Source organism: Cryptomeria japonica, chromosome 7, assembly GCF_030272615.1.
Source record: "Cryptomeria japonica chromosome 7, Sugi_1.0, whole genome shotgun sequence".
NCBI lineage: Eukaryota > Viridiplantae > Streptophyta > Pinopsida > Cupressales > Cupressaceae > Cryptomeria > Cryptomeria japonica.
This window is the reverse complement of record NC_081411.1, coordinates 816,063,527-816,083,195: the sequence shown is the minus strand read 5'-3', so window position 1 is coordinate 816,083,195 and position 19,669 is coordinate 816,063,527. Positions and strand designations below refer to the sequence as shown.

Genomic DNA, 19,669 nt, shown 5'->3' with positions numbered 1-19,669 from the left:
CACAGTGATGTAGCAGGTCCATTTCCAGCACCTTCATTTAGTAAGGCCCGCTATGTTCTTACCTTCATTGATGACTACTCCCGCTTCACTTGGGTCTACTTTCTCATTCATAAGAGTGAAGTATTTGACAGATTTCAGGACTTCAAGACTCGTGTGGAGAAGCAATCAAGGAAAGTGGTCAAGATTCTTCGTACAGATAATGGCAGGGAATATGTGAACAAGAGACTTGAGGATTTTTGTACATTTGAGGGGATTGATCTTCAGCATTCTGTTGCATACACTCCACAGCAGAACGGGGTTGCAGAACGCAAGAATAGAACCCTCAAAGAAATGGCTAGCTGTATGATTCATGCACGTTCTCTTGATCCCGCCTTTTGGGCTGAGGCTATCAGTTGTGCCACACACATCCAGAATCGGGTTCCTCACAAAGTTTTACAAGGTATTACTCCTTTTGAAGCTTGGGCTGGTAGGAAACCGATTGTGAGACATTTCAGAGTCTTTGGGTGTCTAGCATGGGCTCGCATACCTCCACAGAAACGCAAGGCATTGGAACCTCAAAGTCGACCTTGCATATTTGTTGGATATCCTGAGGGTGTTAAGGCATACAGATTGATGGATCCAGAGACACATGAGGTATTCATTGAGAGGAGTGTTCACTTTGAGGAAAGCTCTCCTAGCTTAGCCTCTCTACCTCCTCCACCTTCCTCCATTGTGGATAGTGATGTTAGTGATTCAGATGATGAGACTCCCTCAACTCCGACTCGCAGGGTTGCACCTCCGCAGGGTCCACTTGCAATTGAGGAGCCTCGTTCTCCACCTCCACCTAGACCTCGTTGGGCTCGACAGACACTTGAGTCCGTAGGTTCTCTTGTTGGGGATCCTTCGGATACACGGAGAACTCGATCACAACATTAGGATCTTCCACATGCATTCATTGCTACTGCTTCTGATCCACAGACATTTAGGGAAGCATCAGGGGTTCCTAAGTGGGACCAAGCTATGGAGGAAGAGTATAGTTCCTTGATGAGGAACAACACATGGGATCTAGTCCATCTCCCTAAAGGGAGAAAGATGGTTCGATGTAAGTGGATCTATCGGACCAAGTTTGCAGCGGATGGTAGTGTGGATAAGTATAAGGCTCGGCTTGTTGCAAAAGGTTTCTCACAGGTTGCAGGTGTTGACTATACTGAGACCTTTGCACCCGTAGCCAAGATGAACTCCATTCGTTTGACACTTGCTATTGCTGCAGCTCATGGTTGGGTTGTACATCAGATGGATGTGAAGAGTGCCTTTCTTCATGGTGACCTTGATGAGGAGATTTATATGGAGCAGCCACAGGGTTTCATCCAGGATACTTCCTTGGTTTGCAGACTAAGGAAATCTCTCTATGGCCTTAAGTAGGCCCCCAGGGCTTGGTATGCCAAGATGGATTCCTTTCTTCTCTCTGCAAGTTTCATCAGGTGTCATTCCGATCCGAATGTCTACATTTTGCGACAGGATGACTCTCACTTGATACTTGTGCTCTATGTTGATGACTTGATCATTACAGGGAGTACTTCATCCATCATTAGCAGGGTCAAATCTGCTTTGCATGACAGATTTTCTATGACTGACTTGGGTCTTTTGCACTACTTTCTCGGGATAGAGATTTCACAGTCACCTTCCGGGATTACTCTATCGCAGCCCAAGTATGCTCTTGATCTACTTGCACGCTTTCATATGGCTGATTGTAAGCCTGCCCCGACTCCCTTTCTTTCAGAAGTCAAGCTTGAGGCTCAGTGTTCTTCTCCACCAGTTGATGCCACTTTGTATCGTCAGCTTGTGGGTAGTCTCATCTACTTGACTCATACACGCCCTGATATTTCATTTGCAGTTGGCATGGTTTCCCGCTTCATGCAGGAACCACATGAGCTTCATTGGAAAGCCGCCAAATGCATTCTACATTACATCCAGGGTACACCTCACTATGGGATTCACTATGCCGCAGGCACGGGACTTCGCTTGGTTGGTTACACAGACTCCGATTGGGCTGGCGATCTCGTTGATCGTAAGTCTACTTCTGGTTACAGTTTTCACCTTGGTTCTGGCCCCATTTACTGGTAGAGCAAGAAGCAACATGCTATTGCTCTCTCTTCGACTGAGGCTGAGTATCGAGGCGCTGTTAACGCAGCAACTGAGACCATTTGGCTCCAGCAGATTCTCACAGAGTTTGGTTTCACCACTCCACGGCCGACAGTCCTACATTGCGACAATCAGAGTGCTATTGCCATCTCGAAGAACCCGATCCAGCACCAGTGGACCAAACACATCGAGATTCATATGCACTATATCCGAGAGCTCATCCAGGAGCAGGTCATTGATTTGCAGTATTGTCCTACAGCAGAGCAGGTTGCTGACATATTCACCAAACCTTTCACTGAGAGTAAGTTCCAGCAGTTGCGAGCTCTCTTGGGGGTGCGGGATGTGTCATTAGGAGGGGTCAGCTGACTTCTCCTTCGTCTCTTATGGGGGGGACTTTTTCCTCTTTGAGGTTTTGTCCTTCTTCTTTGAGATTCTTTTGTACATTCATCTCTCTTTTGGGGGGGAGTTTTTTCCCACTGGGTTTTCTCCCTTTCTCCGTTTGTGAGAGATTGCATTTGCATTTTGTACATGGGTACCTATCATGGCCTAGTAGCCGGGACCCATCTTGCATTTGTTGACTTGAGTCTTCATTCCCCTAAGTTGCACTTAAGGGGGGGTGTTGGTGTAAATAAATATTCATTATGGATATTATTACACTTACTTAAGTTAACTTAGGATAATGCATTTCATAGTAGTTTGGATATGAGACACTTTGGTGTTTGTGTCACATTGGGATAGTGTGTGTAGGAGAAATTCCACCTTTTGTGGTGTTGATCTTGTTATTACACTATCATATCCACTTATTGTGGAATGATAATTCCACCTTCGGTGGGTGATCCACCTCATGTGGAATATTATATTATTTCTCCTACCTACCCACACCTATTTCCTACCTACCCTTGTTTCTCATTGAGCCACATGTCATATTTGTGTGCTCATACATCCATATGGCCTTGCCTATATAAGCAGGCCTCTATTCATTGCATTGGTTAATCCAGTTGATCATTTTTATATTGATGAGAATACAGTTTGTTCTTGTCATTCTATTGTCTCTTTTATGCTTTTCATTGTGCCCTTGATCTTGGCAAAATCCAACAGGGAGGTCTTGACATAGGCAAGAGGGCAATATTTTCCCTTGGGAGGACGAACAAAAGGAGAGATGAAAATACGAGAAAAGCTCCACCCACCAATAAAAGAAAAAGGTTTTGGAGGGGCACCCCAACACCCACAACCATAGTAGAAGGCAAAACCCTCTCATGAGCAATAGTAGTTTTAGGGAGAGGAGTCTCGTGCACCACAGTTGCAGAGGAAGAGACAATAGGGGGAACCACATCACCCACCAGATTCCTACATCATAGAAGGGGCAAACCCAGAGATAGGTAGGGGGACACACTTGTGGAAGCAAGATAGATGTTAAGTGCTTCGATTATCATGCTTATTACCACACACCACATGAACAGTATAAATAATTTAAGGGAAATTTTATTGTTTATATGAATGATCATGAGGGAATATCTATCATTAATAAATTTGTAGATATAATGATGTTTTTAAAATTATTTTTTGTTTTAGAAGCAACGTTGTATCAACATTCAGTCTCTATCTGTTAAGCCTTGAACAACTTAGTTTAACCCTCTCGCTGAACCGCTTAATGTGTGTTCAGTTTGGATTCACCTTTCAATACTCTCTCTTCATTTTTGGGAGCATTCTTGCTACAAGGCCATTGGTAACTCTATTGGTCATTTCTTGAAGGTTGATGATGCCACGTCTTTAATGGGCCACTCTACCTTTACCTGCATCTTAGTTGATATTCACATCTATTCGCCTCTCCTGCGGAATGTGGTTCTCATGGTTGGGGATTGGACTTGGACACAACTGTTGGATTTTGAGGGCCTTCCCATTCGTTGTCAGAAATGCTTCTCTATGGGTCATCTAGCTTCGGACTGCTCTATTTTGCATCACAAAGGTGTTGCTACTTGGTGGAAGGATGTTGCAACTGATCACTTGACTATATATGTTGTTGATTTTGATTCTGTTGGCTCCTCTTAAGAGGATGAGCTCTCCTCTCTGGATGATGTGTCTCTTACTGTTGTTGTCGATACCACTGTAGTGGCTTCTCTCGTTGTTGTGGATTCAACTCTTGTTGCCTCTGATTTGCAGCTCCACTCTACTCCTACTAGTTTTGTTCCTAATGTTGTTCCTCTACAACAGCTTGTTGATATTCTACAATAGTTGGTTATTGTTCTGCAGCAACACTCTTTTGGCACTACTGATTGTAACCCTATAAGGTCCATAGTGCTTGATCTCTCTCTTGATGGTCTCAATGACAGTATCACCTAGACTGTGGTTTGTCACAAGAAGAAGGTGAAGTCCTCCCCCCTCCCCCAAACCCCTCCTTGTCAAGGCTCAGGTGTCCATACCTCTCCTTGAGTTGGGTCTAGGTTGTTCATGGTTAGACAAGTTTATTTTTTTGCCTGTTCAACCTTGTTTTTTCGGGGCTTGCTCCCATGTTTTGTTGTTCTCTCACTGCCTACGGGTTGTTGTATTAAGGGTCAACACCCTTGTTTTTGTTGCTTTCTTAATAAAAAACATTGTATCTTAGATGGAACAATGTTATTGATACCATATTTTCAAATTAAATTAAAAAGAAATTGCCAAGAGTACATTTTCCAATGATTTAATTTTGTAAAATTATTACATATGTATTAGGTAGTATTCATCAAAAGAATTTTTAAAACATAATTAGAACCTTCTAAAGCATTACAGATTGCTAAAATCTTTCTCACATTGTTGAAAATATTAAATCGTTGTTAGGTGAATTAAAGTTATCTATTAAAAAATTATATAATATTTTCATATATAAAAATATTCCTTGAAAATTTTGTCACGTATTAGCACCGTTTCATTTATTTGGTGCAACTATTTTATTCTTTCTAGGGTCTCTACATGAAATACATAATTTAGAAACACTCCGGCTTAATATAGAAGGGGGCATTGGGTTAGTGAAAGTAATCCTTGTAAATTGTTTGAAATCTACTCTATTCTTATAAAAAGATTATTTTTATCATTAGATTTTTTTTTTATTAATAGATTTTGTTTTGTTTATTAGATTTGGTGAATTTCTAATTACTAGAATCTATTATTTTGAATTTATTTTTTCGATGTTTTATCTAAGTTGTTGAAAAAGAGATACATACTAATTATAACTAAAAATCTTAATTTATTTCCTTTATTAACATTATTCAATAATATTTTTTGTTTTATTAAATTTTTAAAAAAATGTATTAAGATTTTTACTTACATGAAAGAAAAAATGTTTATTAAAAATATTAAAAGCTTAAACATTAAGGAGTTAAAGAATATAATGGATTGAAAACATAATAAACTACACATAAGGTCTCCATTTTTATTAAAAAATCATTAAATAAATTTAAAAGAACATCAAATAATACAATTTGAAAATGTTAAAATGTAATTTATCAAAAAAATAATCTAAATCGCATTTGCAAAACTAACTAACTATATGTAAAAATGTTTTTCTTCTTTAAGAATGTTTAAGACCATAATTTTATTGCTTCAAAATTAATAAAAAAAATGTATTGTTCATTTATAAAAAAAGATTAATAAATATTGTAAAACTTGACAAATATTTTATTATAGGTACGTAAAGGTAGTGACTATTTTAGTCAATGGAATTATATAAATGTTGATCTGAAATAAAATAATTAATTAATTAATTAATGTGATTATCTCTATAATTCTCTTACGATAAATTAGTTAACCTTTATTAACATCAAATATCTTAGGAATAAGAGAAAGAAATGATAAATTTGTTATATTGCAAAAGCTCAAAATTAAAATATTAAATGTAAGTACTTACCTCTAGGATGAATGTCAAACATGTATGTGCTCTTAAGCAATTCATCACTATTGTATAAAATAAGGGTTTGTCAAGCAAATGCATAAGAATCTATTAAAAAATTATTTTATCAAGGCCATTTTCATGAATGCCAAATTGATCCCATGGGTACAAATTTGAACCAATTTTGGAAATGCGTTATCTATATCTGAATCTAACCTTTATTAATCTTCAGAATTTTATTTTAATCTTGCCTCAAAGTACTTGGTTTGGTATTTGCATAAAAATTTAGCTTGTGTGCTCTAGAGTTTACATATAACAAAGATAATTGCATCTTTGAGTCAAACCCTTGAAAGGATGCCAAGACAATAAGTTTTGACGATTGAGGATAGAAAGTAGTCATGCAACATAACCTAGGTTGTTAATGTAGTCTTCATTATTAGGGATCTAATCTTTGTTAGTTTTTAGAATATCATTTCATCTTGCCTCAAAGTACATGGTTTGATCTTTACGCAAAAACTTAGTTTGTGTGCTCTAGAGTTTACATATAATAAACATGATTGCAACTTTGTGTCAAACCCTTGAAAGGATTCTGAGATAATAAATTTTGAACAAGATTGAGCATAGATGGTAGTCGTGGAACATACCCTAGGGTCTTAATGTAGCCTTGATATTACCGGATGATTCATAAGTAGGCTCATCATGTGTGCTAAATGGTGTTCAATTCATGTGTTCACTAGATGTTCTAAATGAAAGTGTAGTCTTTAAATACAACAAAGTAGCATTAAATTCAACTATATTTTACTTCAAATCAAATCATAACAATATTAAAAACAAAATAATCAGGACCAACTTTGAATTCTATTTTTGAAATAACGAGACATTTATGTGACTACGAATATGATCTATGGCATGACATGGCTAAACTAAGGATTAGGTCTAGTCCCTAGGAATGAATATACATTGGAATAAAATTGAAATTCAAGATCAATATATTTTACCACTTTCATAGAAAATCATTATTTTAACATGATAATTATTGCATTAGGGTCAAAGGGTCAAAGTGAGTTTAGATTGAAGGGGAAAGTGCACAATATATATAATTTTCAGCATTATTTTTCTCCCTATTTGAATTGCATGTGAAGAATATGAAAGTAAAAATACACAACCAACGTGAAAGTAAAATAAATGGACACTTGAGAAGGCTATGAATATAGAAGTATATGTCATTTCAATATATGTTCTCTTGTGAAGAGTATCCTACTTGGAAAACTTGTAAACACGTAAGAAAATGGTGCAAATAAGTATCATATATAAAGCATTAAAAATAAGAATAAACACAAATACTAACTATCCAAAACAAAATTAAATGGTGCCACCGCTTAGTAGCTAGATGCTACATACACAACTAACATGCCACTACATAATCAACTAGATAATGCACTTGACAACTAGATACTATTTATGAAACTAATGTGGTACTATACTTGGCATCTAGATATTGGATAAGCAACCAATTTGGTACTACACTTTGCAACTAGTTATTAGATAAGCATATATTACTCTCTGTGACCATATCAAAGAGAGTGGTGGTAGTAACATTTTATGCCCTCCCTATTTATTATCAAGAAAATAATGCAATTGAGTTAGAAAAGAGTAGATGAAGATATTGAAATCTCAATAATCATATAAGAATGTGAATATAACATGTAACACAATGTTTCTCTCAAGTAGGAGAATGAAAAGTAGCCATGATTGCTACATATAAGATCCTATAAGCACGAGTGAATTTTAAATATCATAAAAAGGAATGGACATGTAATTAACCTTAGTTATTATATGCTGCATAGAATCATGGTATGTGATTGTATCTATGAGTTTGCTTGTGTTTTTGGTTTAGAATTAATGCTGCAATTTCTCTCGGATTGATATGACAAGAAGGTTTTTGATCTGCATAATCAAGTTATTTGCTAACTTTCACAAGAAAATCATCATTTTTGCATGTTGGTGATTCTATTGGAATGGGTCAAAATGAACCTAAAATAAAGGGGGGAAATTCAAGGTATGTTATTTATGTCCTTACAATGTTTAGTAGTCCTAATAATTTAGGAAATTAAAAGATATTGGACCCACCTAAATGTGCTTCTTCTTCATAGGTCCACAAATGTTTGTATGAGCTATAAAGGTTGTTATGCTTATAGGGGAAAGGACCCAATAGGTGTGCACCCTACCTTTGCTCTTCTCAAAATCCTACTTGGAAATTTCAAATCACTCTGATTTTTATACAGCAGTTTACTTGGCAAGTCCCCTGCTTATAACTAAGGTTTCAGGGCCACATCATCAAATATGATGCCACATCAGCATGCTTTTTGCCAAGGTGTACAAAACAGCCCCAAAAAAAGTGAGACCAATAGGCGTGCAAAAGAGACCCCAATAGTTGTGCAGCTGATATGGCATCACCTGATTGTTTACTTTTTTACAATATTAGTACATTTCTTAACAACTATTGGTACATTTCCTAACAACTATTGGTACATTTCCTAACAAAAATTGATATTTTTTGTTTCAAACAATAGGTTTTATTTGTTCAATTTTTGGAACAAAAGGTATCAACAACCCTCACAACAATTGGTAAATGCTCAACTATTGGGTCCTTTCCCCTAGTAGGTTTCTTTTTTTTTTAAAAACCTTAATGATATTTCCTACGCATATAAATTTCACATTAATCATGAAGAGGGTATCTAGGGAAAATGTATAGATCATCCATAATTTATCTTATTTGAATCCATTTAAGATTTGCCTACAAGTATAAAAGAACAAATTTCATGGAGGATAAATTGCTCTACATGGATTAGATTACAACCCAATTGCATCCAAGCCTCCTTAAGCTCTCTAATCATCAATCTTACATGATATTTGATTGTTTTTTTAAATTATAGATTTCATTTTAAAATTATCAGATTTCCGCAATCCATACTAATATCTCAGTTGCTTTTGGATTTGATTGTGTAAGTTTTTTTGCATCAATGTTTCGGATCACATTGTGATCCATCATCAAGATGTTTAGAGATTTCATTTTGTCTCTATCACATCTTCACAACAATCAATATCTGCATTAGGTAGTTTTCAAGGTACGCGCTAATCCATTTTGGTGTATTTCAATTTATACTTTATATTCTAATTGCATTTAGCATTCTCAATTTAATTTGTAAGGTGTATTTGTTTCATACATATTTTATAACTAAATTTGAAATATAAATTTTTTTTAATGAAAGATTTTTTATCCACACAATCGTATTATATATTAATGTCTACAAGTAAACAAAATAAATTAATGGGATTGTCAAAAAAAACTATCTGATAAACAATCATAATTTATAATGAGCTGACTTATCTTTAAGAAAAGAAGTTGAAAAAAAGAAAACAAAGGAAAATATCGATAAAAAAATTACATTATTGAATATTAAGCAAACATACTCTATATTAAATCTTCTCTTTGATAAATAAAATAATAAATCTTAATAAAAATATAGGGGAGAGGACCCAGTAATTGTGCACCCTAACTTCATACTTCTCAAAATCCTACATGAAAAATTCAAATCACTACCAATTTTTTATAGCAGCTTACTTGGCAAGTCCCCTCCTTATAACTAAGGTTTCAGGGCCACATCATCAAATATGATGCCACATCAGCATGCTTTTTTCCAAGGTGTCCAAAACAACCCCCCAAAAAAGTGAGACCAATAGGAATGCAAAAGGGGGCCCAATACTTGTGCAGTTGATGTGGCATCACATGATTGGTTGCTTTTTACAATAAATGGTATATTTAATTCAATTATTGGTACTCATCATAGCAATAACAACTTTAAAGTCACAACTATTGGTGCAATGATGTACAAAACTTGGACATTAAATCAACAAGTATGGGAGTATTAAATCAACAACTTCTATCACAAGAATTGGAGCGCGCTCAACTACTAGGTCCTTTACCCTAAGGGATAGGAGCCAATAGTTGTGCACCTAAAGGACCCAGTAGTTGTGCACCCTAACTTTGTGCTTCTCAAAATCCTACATGGAAATTTTAAATCACTCCCATTTTTTTATAGCAGCTTACTTGGCAGGTCCCTTGCTTATAACTAAGGTTTTAGAGCCACATCATCAATTATGGCTCCACATTAGCATGCTTTTTGTCAAGGTGTCCAAAATAGCCCAAAAAAAAGTGAGACCAATAGTCGTGCAAAAAAGACCCCTATACTTGTGTAGTTGATGTAGCATCACATGATTGGTTGCTTTTTACAACTAATGGTACATTTCATAGCAATAACAACTTTAAAGTCACAACTATCGATACAATGTATTGTAATTATTAATATATAAACATACAAAATTGATATTTTTAAAAAAATATAATTATTTCGGAGGAACGGGATCGAGTCGTGCACGGGGAGCTGTTGTGCTCGGGCTAGGGCATCGATGCCCTAGCGCATGAGTTGCGTCTGTGTATAGGTGCATTGGTGGGAGGGAGGCGCATGTTGGTACGTCAGTGGGAGGGAGGTGCGTGCTAGTGCAGGGAGGGGTTGATCTCGGGGTTGTAGGTGTTGGTAGTGGTTCAGTGGTTGCGGGTGGTGTGTTGGTGTTGCGTGACGTAGTGGCTCAAGGCTTCCTATGATTTTGTAGTCTTCCTGCGGGGAAGGGCGATGGGGGTCCGATCTGCCCTATGGTGGAGCTTGGAAGGGGGGGTGTTTGGTACCTTGTAGGGGTTCGTGGAGCCCTTGCTCATTTCTTTTCGGGGTGTGGGCTTATCTCGAGGTGTTATGTCTAGTATTGGTGGAGGGACCTCGAAGGCATCTCTCGACATGGATTTCTGTGTTGCGGTGGTTTAAAATCCCCATCCCAAAATGTCAAGACCTTCGATAATAACCTTTTTGCCTCAAATTTGGGAATTGGTAGTGCTGGTGGCTCTCGAATTTTGAAGATTAATGGTTGTCTAGAGAGGTGCAGTGAGAGGCTAAGGTTGGTTATTCCTTCGGAGATGATAGATGAAGATATTGAATACTTCTCAAAACACTCATTATATTGCAAGTTTTTGGGGATGAGGATTTATCTGCAGTTTTTGGAGAACTGGGCTCAGAGGACTATTTGTATTTTGGATATATTGATATGGTTTTGTCATTGATGTCAACACTTATTAACTCTGGCACTTGGAGAATTGGCAATGTTCACCGGCAAGCAAGTGACTTATGCACAGTCACCGATATCTGGTCCACCGACAGGATATATTGTTCACCAACACTTGGAATGACATGGAAAATACTTGGCTATGTCGAAGACATCATTTGGACACTTTGTCTTGAATATTTGTTCATTGGTATATTCGTGTTTGCATGTTTGTTGTTACTGGCAAATAGGTCCAGGATAAGCACCGGTAGGATTATCTATTCCAAATCAGCACGGCACGCTATGGAGATGATTTATTAATGTTGTAAATGCATTAAGCCGACATGTTGAATCGGATATTGCATTGTTTATTATTTTACTTGTAAATTGTTTTATTAATATCTTTTGTATAGCCGACCTATACATTTTGGTCCTAGGCTTCGGTATATATGTAATATCTTATTTGATCGAAGTTGAAGGCGAGGAATGTGAATGAAGTAAGGTATCTGTGAGAATAAGAAGAGCTATACACACAGACATCATTTGAAGGTAGAAGGAAGTTTTTTTAAGACATATCAGAACTGAACCAGTACTAAATCCAACATATGAAGATGCTATTTTGAGTAGTACATCATTATTGGATTTAACCATCCAATTGTAGTCAGTGTGACTCTTATTTGTGTTTGAGCAGTGAGCTCTAGGCGCTTGTCCTTTCTGCATGTGCAGACCCCCTATTGTATAAACATATTATCTGCAGTAGTATCATCTTATTGTGGGTAAGGTTTCCCGTCGTGGTTTTTCCCCTTACAAGGTTTCCACATATAAATACTGGTGTTATGTGTTGTGGATGTTATTGGCTTTCTGTTTCATGCATTAATCTTTACTGGTACTGCAATTAACTGATAAACTGTCTACCAACATTAACTTTGGTTTACCGGTATTAAGCATTAAGTTTGGTTAAGTTGTTTTGGTTTGAATTTATTAGACAACTGATTCACCCCCCCCCTCTCAGTTGTCTTCGAGACCTAACAAGGACTTGGGCACCCAAAGGGGAAATGGAGATTATTTTGGTGGCAAATAACTACTTCATGGTTACATTTAACTACATGGAGGATAGCAATAGGGTCTTTGAAGGAGGGTCATATTTTTACAACCAGGTGGGGTTGTTCATCAAACCTTGGCATGCGGGGTTTAATCCTTTGGAGGAGCTCCCAAATAGGGTCCCAGTGTGGGTTTGTTTACCACGTTTTCCGGTAGAATGTTATCAGGAGGTTGCATTGTGGATGCTCGCTTCAGCGCTTGGGAGGCCATTTGGATCCTCAACGCAAACCTTGGGGAGAAAGGTAATAACTTTTGTCTGTATCTGTGTTGAAATTGATCTTGGTAAGCCCTTGCCAGATCCTATAGATGTGTGTGTGGGTTCTTATTCTTGGGTGCAGCAGTTGGATTATGATACTTTACCATTTTGGTGTCGTCTGTGTCATGAGTATGGTCATTTGCAGTACAATTGTCCTAGGTATAAACCGGTGGTACGCCAACCTCAACAACCGACCCGTAACATAGATGGGGCTGACAAAGGAAAAGTTGCCATGTCTATTGAAGTTGTGGGTGCTGATGGTTTTGTCCTAGTTAAGACAAAGAACAAGAATCGGGGACTAAAGAGGTCCCTTCAGGAGAGACAGGAGGAGGATACCTTTAACAGATTTGAAGCCTTGGATGACCTTACCCAACAGGAGGTGAATCCAGGGTTACCTCCTTTGGATCAGGGTGCTTCAGGGTTGGTCCCTGATAGTGTGAATTGTGACTCTACCCAGGCTCTGCAAGTAGTTGGGAGACAGCAAATGGAGATGGATCAGCCAGTAGTGGCTCAGTTGAGGCTCATGTCTGGTGCTGAAGTGAAGTTGGCTGGGGGGGATGGTTCTCCTATAGCTCAAAAATTGGAACCTGCTGGGGTCAAAAGTAACAAGACCACCTTACATTTGGGTCTTCATCAAAAGGACATTAAGAAAGGACCAATGGAGAAGATTTCAAAGGTTGGCAGAAAGAAGGATTTGGATAAGATCAAATTGATGGGGGAGAATTTGGTTGAGTCAGGGTCAGTAAAGACTTTGGATTCTCATTTTTCCAATCCCCTGAAATGATTGTGTTGCCATGGAATGTGAGGGGCTTGAACAGTGGCTCTAGACAAAAAGTTGTTCGGGAGTTGATAAGGAGTCATTCTCCTGATGTCCTTTTCTTGCAGGAAACAAAACTTTCTCTGGAAAGTATGTTGGATTTGGTACCAAAGCTATGGGGGAGAAGCCAGTGTTAGTGTATTGGGGTAGCTGGCTCCTCTGGAGGGGTGACCTATTTTTGGAACCCCTTGAGGATTCATCCTATTTGGTGGGTTGCCTTCAGATCTTCATTATTCGGGGTTGCCTCTAGTCTTGAGACTAGGGATTATATCTTGTTTACTAATATTTATGCCCCCACTGATCTTCAGAGTAAGCAGAAATTATGGTCTCATATTTCTTTTATGCGAAGGTTGTTCCCTTTTCATCCTTGGATTATGGCGAGCGATTTCAATGCCATCCTTGAGCTGAGTAAGAAGAAGGGTGGTGTTATGAGATTAGAACCTTCTTCTTTCCTTTTTTGGGATAATTTATCATCTTTGCATCTTGTTGATATTAATCCTTGTAATGGTTTGTTCACTTGGAACAACAGGAGGGTTGGGGAGTATTGGATTGCGGAGAGGTTGGATCGCTTTCTGGTTTCTAGTTTTTGGGTTGGTGGGGGGTGGTCCACATGTTCTGAGATTCTTGACTTGAAAGGGTCTGACCACTAGCCCATTAAGTTGGTATCTTCTTCTGCTCAGGTCACTCGCTCTCCTTCATTCAAATTCCATCTTATGTGGTTACGAGATCCTTCTCTACAGAATCATGTAGCGGAGTGGTGGAGGAAAGGGAGGCCAGCCTTTGGCACTGCTATGTACACTTTTGCCAAGCAGCTGCAATTTGTTAAGTTTCAGCTTAAATGATGCAACCGCCAGTGTTTCAAGAACATTTTTCATGCTAAGAAAGTTGCTCAAATAGTGTTGAATGGCATCACCAGTAAAATTAGAGAGAATGGTTTGTCTGAAGCCTTGCTCAGGGAGGAAGATAGGGTTGTCAAGGCTTTATAAGAATGGGAGCTTAGGGAGGAAATATACTGGAAATAGAGAGCTCGTATTGACTGTCTTCAAGTGGGGGACAAGAATACTGCTTTCTTCTTCAATTCAATGAAAGCAAGAAGACATGGCAATTCCATTCCTGTTCTGGTCAATGATAGAGGTGAGCAGTTTTTATCCTTGCAGGAGATTTCCAGGGAATCTTTACAGTATTTCCGGTCCCTCTTCAACGAGGATCCTCAGGGGGATTCGAAAGAGGAGAATCAGGTTCTTGATTGCATTTCTTCTCTAGTTACTAGGGAGATGAATGAGTAGCTTATGGGTTCTATTTTGCTAGAAGAACTCGAGAGGATTGTTTTTCACATTAGGAAGGAAAAATCTCCTAGACCGGATGGGTTTTTGGTTGAATTCTTTCAATATTTCTGGGATATTATCAAACTGGACTTATTGGAAGTGGTCCAAGAGTCTTAGAGATGCTTTGGGCTTTGAATTCGACTTTCATTGCACTAATCCCCAAGTGTGATGGGGCTGACCGGTTAGGTCAGTTCTGCCCTATCTCTCTCTGTAATGTGATCTATAAGATCATCTCTAAGCTAATAGCAGATAGGTTGAAGATTTGTCTTGAGGAAGTCATCTCTAAGGAGCAGAGCAGGTTCGTGGAAGGTCGCCAAATATTGTATGGTGTGGTCATTGCTATGGAGACCATTCATTCTATGGTAACCTCCAAAGGAAAAATCTATGTTTATCAAGCTGGATGTGGCTAAGGCTTGCGATAGAGTTCGATGGTCCTTCCTCCAAAAGATCCTTAGGTCTTTTGACTTTGCTGATGAATGGACCCAATGGGTTATGAGTTGTGTTATGTCTACCTCTTTCTTTGTTCTTATTAATGGAGATCATACTGAGTTGTTTGGTGCTTCTAGGGGTCTTCGCCAGGGGGACCCCCTCTCCCCTTATTCATTCTTTTGGTTGAGGGTCTGGGGAGGCTGATTAAGCATAATGTGGATCTGGGTATTATTCAGGGTTGGAGTTAGGGTAATGACTTGCAGCCACAGTCTCATTTGCATTTTGTTGATGACACGGCCTTGTTGGGATTAGCTCGGATCAAAGAAGCTACTAATCTGCGTAAAGTTTTGGATGTTTATCTTGCGATGTCGGGCCAGTTGATCAATGAGGATAAATCTTCTATCCTCTTCTTCAACACACCTGGATCTATTCAAAGGAGGATTGCTCATATCTTGAGATTCCAAGTTGGCTCTCTGCCCTTGACTTATCTGGGTATTCCTATTTCTCCTGGTAACCCTCCCAAGGATTCGTGGTAGCGTATCTTGGATAAATTTCGCATGAAGGTTGAACATTGGATGCACAGATGGTTATCCTTTGCTGGGAGGGTTCAACTGATCCAGTTTGTGGTTCAGGCTCTCCCGATTTATCGATGTATGCATCAAGTGGCCCCCAAGTGGTTCTTGAAGGGATTGGACTCTCTCGCAAGGAAATTCTTATGGGCAGGCAATTTGTCCTCACACAAATGGTGTCTCGTCAATTGGGACTTGGGGTGTAGCCCGAAACAGTCGGGTCGGCTTGGTTTAAGGCATTCTATTTTATTTGTGGAGGCTTTGGTGGCTAAATTGTACTGGAGGTGGTGTGTTGAACAGGATCGCGGCTGGGCTAGGATTTTGGCCTACAAATATATGCAGAGGATCCCGAAGGAGGAAATCCCAAGATACCCACTTGAGGAAAAAAGTTCAACGATTTGGAGCACTCTCAAGAAGGGGGCTTCTCTTATTAAGGAAGGCTTCTTTTGGATATGTAGGAGGGGGAAAGAGGTCCTTTTCTGGTACGACTCTTGGGATGGATACCCCCCCATCCTTGATCAGTTTCCTAACCTTAGGATTCTTTGTTAGAGGTTTCTGGAGGCAGGGTGGTCTAGGGTGAGCAACTTCAAGGTTGTTTATAGGTGTGGGTGGCTAGAGTTGGAGCAATGGAAGGCTCTTAATAAGTGGTCGGTTGTTGGGATGGATGAAGAATGTGCTAAGTTGCATGGCATTTTGGCAAGTAGACACTGTAGTTCCCACAAGGGTAGGGATGGACTTGATTGGTCTCTGAATCCTAAGGGCGTCTTTACTGTGGCTAGTGGATACCAGGTTGTTGTCTCGTAGATTGGAAGGGAGTGAGGTGCACTAGTGGAAACATGTGTGGAATAATTTTTCTTGGCCGAAGTGTAACTGTTTTGCTTGGACTTTGTCTTTGAATAGATGTCTAACTTGGGACAACATTCGCAAGCAGGGATTCTTGGGGCCCTTCATTTGTGCTTTGTGTAGTAATGGAGAGGAAGATTCCTCACACCTTTTCTTCAGATGACCTTTCTCGCTACTTATTTGGCATTACTGGTGGGGGTGTTGAAGCATCCTTGTGTTCATGCGGTTTCTTTGATGGAGTTTTGGGGCAGTTTAGGCAGACCTCCTATTTTGTCCTCCTTTCTCGAGATTGTCTGGCATACTGGGCCCATTTTCATACTGTGGAAGATCTAGCTTGAGAGGAATAGGAGGATCTTCCAGGAGGTTAGACTGCTAGTTTAGCAAGTGTGAAATAGAATCATTGTTATGATTCAAGAGACGGTGGAAGCTAAATGTGAGGTGAATTTTCCTTTGGATAGAGATGAGGCAGATATTGTGAGTAGGTTGTGTTTGCAGGAGTTGTCTCCCACTTCAACGTGTGTCAGGAGAGGTAGACTCGCTATGAAGAAGGTTCAAAGGGTGGGAATGTGGATGCCCCCTCAGGATGAATTTGTCGAGATTAACATCGATGGCTCCTCTAGGGGTAATATGGGCCCTGTTGGGGTTGGTGGTGTTGGTAGGAGTGCTATGGGGGAGGTGGTCTTCTTTTTTTTAGTGCATAAAGGGTAGCAGTCTAATAACTTTATGGAGGGATTAGAAATTTTCTATTCCCTGGAGCATGCTTTGGAGTTGGCATGGCGGAAGGTTATCTGTGAATCAGATTCACAAATTATTGTTAACCTGTTGATTGAGCAGAAGGTGACTGGGATTCATTAGTAGCTGGCAGGGATTGTTCACCAAATTCTTCAAATTAGTACTATGATGGAGCAAGTGTCTTTCATCCACATTCCTCGTGAATGGAATAGAGCAATTGATTGTTTGGCTAAGTGGGCCTCGGAACATCGTAAGGATTGGAAATTTGAAGGGTGGGAGCATCTCTCCCCGGATTACTGTCAGGACTTGCAACAGATCTTTGTTGAGGATATGGATACTTATGAAGCTAGTTTATCCTCGGTTGGGCTTGTGATTCTTTTCTAGGGCTTTAGGGCTCTGGTTCTCTTTGTATTTCTTGTTTCTGTTGTTCAATAAAGTTTTTATGCCTTTATTCAAAAAAAAAATGATATTTTATGTTTCAAACAATAGTTTTTATTTATACTATTATTGGAACAAAAAGTATCAACAACCCTCACAATTATTCATACATGCTCAACTATTGGTTCTCTTCCCCTAGACTTCATATTAATTTTTTCTTGAAAGTAAAACAACATATCTTTACGCCTGATAAGATGTGTAAAATTTTACTCAATAGAGGAAAAGAGCCAATAGTCGCCATAGCTAACTTCGCTCATCTTAAGCTCCTAAACAATTCATTTGATTTCGACGATTTTTTTGGGTTCTCTCCATATGAGACTTAACTGCTTAAAGTTATTGTTTTGGCTTGTGGGTAGTAACGATGAACATTGTGGAATTCATTGTGTACAAAGATCAAAAGTACACATTTCAAAGTGTGGTCCAATACATGATCACCTTTGCACAAATAGTAGATAACTCAAAATAGCTAGTAGTAGTTGACAAATGCCCCAATAGTAGTGGACAAATGCCCCACTAGTTGTACACGAATATCCCTAATGAGCTAATTATGGTCAAAAAATCTAAAAATTGCACCACTATTGGTAGATGTGATATTTACTAATGGACCTTCCATTACCATTTTTTTTGGCTCCTACTATATCTACTAATTGGAGTGAGGGTGCCAAAAAGATGACCATTATTGGTCCTATAACGGCACCAGAAAAGTTCGGATGATAATATACTGAGAATCCAAGAATAAAATAGAATACTTTAACATCCAAGAAGTCAAAGGAAGCCTATTGGACAAAGGAACGCTTTACGGTCAAAATAGCTCATTTCCTATAGGCCTGCTCTTCAAATTCCAACGGATTTTTATCCGTCAAACCAAAAAAATAGAGAAAAAAAACCTAATCGATCTTCACAATGAAAGTGGAATTATCTTCCTCATTCAAATCCCAACTCCTTAAATCATAATGTTTGCTACAAAACTTGAAAAACATCACTAACAAGTAACAGAAGGATGACCCAAAAAAGCTGCCAGAAAATATCAGATGACAAGCTCCCTCTGCACTTGCAGAATTGTATTGGCAGAGTGCAGGAGCCGCTCAATCTCATGGGGCGTCAGGGGAATTTCAACAATACCCAAAACCCCTCCTCTGCCAAGAAAAGCAGGCAAGCTAAGAAAAACCTCCTCCTCGATACCATGAAAGACCCTTAGCCAACACAAAAATAGGATGAATCCTCATCTGGTTTCGCAGCACACTTCTAACCAAGCTAGCAGCAAACCCACAGCCCAGGAAGTGTACCCCTTCAATTTAATCACCTCATAAGCCCCATTAATAACCCCCTGGTGAAGAACATCCAACGGAATAAGGCCTATGTTGCGTCTCAAGAAACGAAAGTAGGGGAACCCCTCCAATGGCAACGATGGACCAGAGCACCACAGAGTTGTCCCCATGCTCGCCCACAATGAGCGTCTAAACATCCTGAGCTTTAACATTGAGCTTCTCTGCAATGCTGAAACACAGGCGGGAAGAATCCAGATTTGTGTCACTGCCCACCACTCTGTTGGGCGGAAGCCCAAAAAGCTTCCATGTAATGTAGCTCAGAACGTTCATTGGGTTCGACACCGCCATGAGAAGCGCTTCCAGGCTATTTTTTACCAGCTATGGGACAATCGATTTAAAGAGGGCTAAATTGTGATGCAAGAGATCGAAGCGGGACTCCCCCTGAAGTTGTTTGGTGCCGTCAGTTATGACACAGAGATCTAAACCCGTTGTGACGGCATAGTCTGTGTCGGCTGTAATTTTGGTGTGCAGTAGAAAGGCGGCGGCGTGTTGCAGGTCCAACATTTCCTTGTGCAACTTGTTGGGATGAATGTCGAGGAGGGCAAAATTGTCTGTGAGGTCTTTTTAGAATCGTTTGCGCGATCACCATGCCCATGTTGCCCGCGCCCACTACTGTTATCTTGCCCATTCTGCTCGCAGGGGAAAGGGGCATTGTTCCCTGGATCGGTCTCATTAATTCATCTGCTCTCTCCAT

At 39.3% G+C, this 19,669-nt stretch overlaps 1 pseudogene; it reads right to left on the bottom strand.

Moving 5' to 3' along the window:
• Window positions 1-18,674: 18,674 nt before the first annotated feature.
• On the bottom strand, window positions 18,675-19,669 carry LOC131857018 (L-lactate dehydrogenase B-like; annotated as a pseudogene).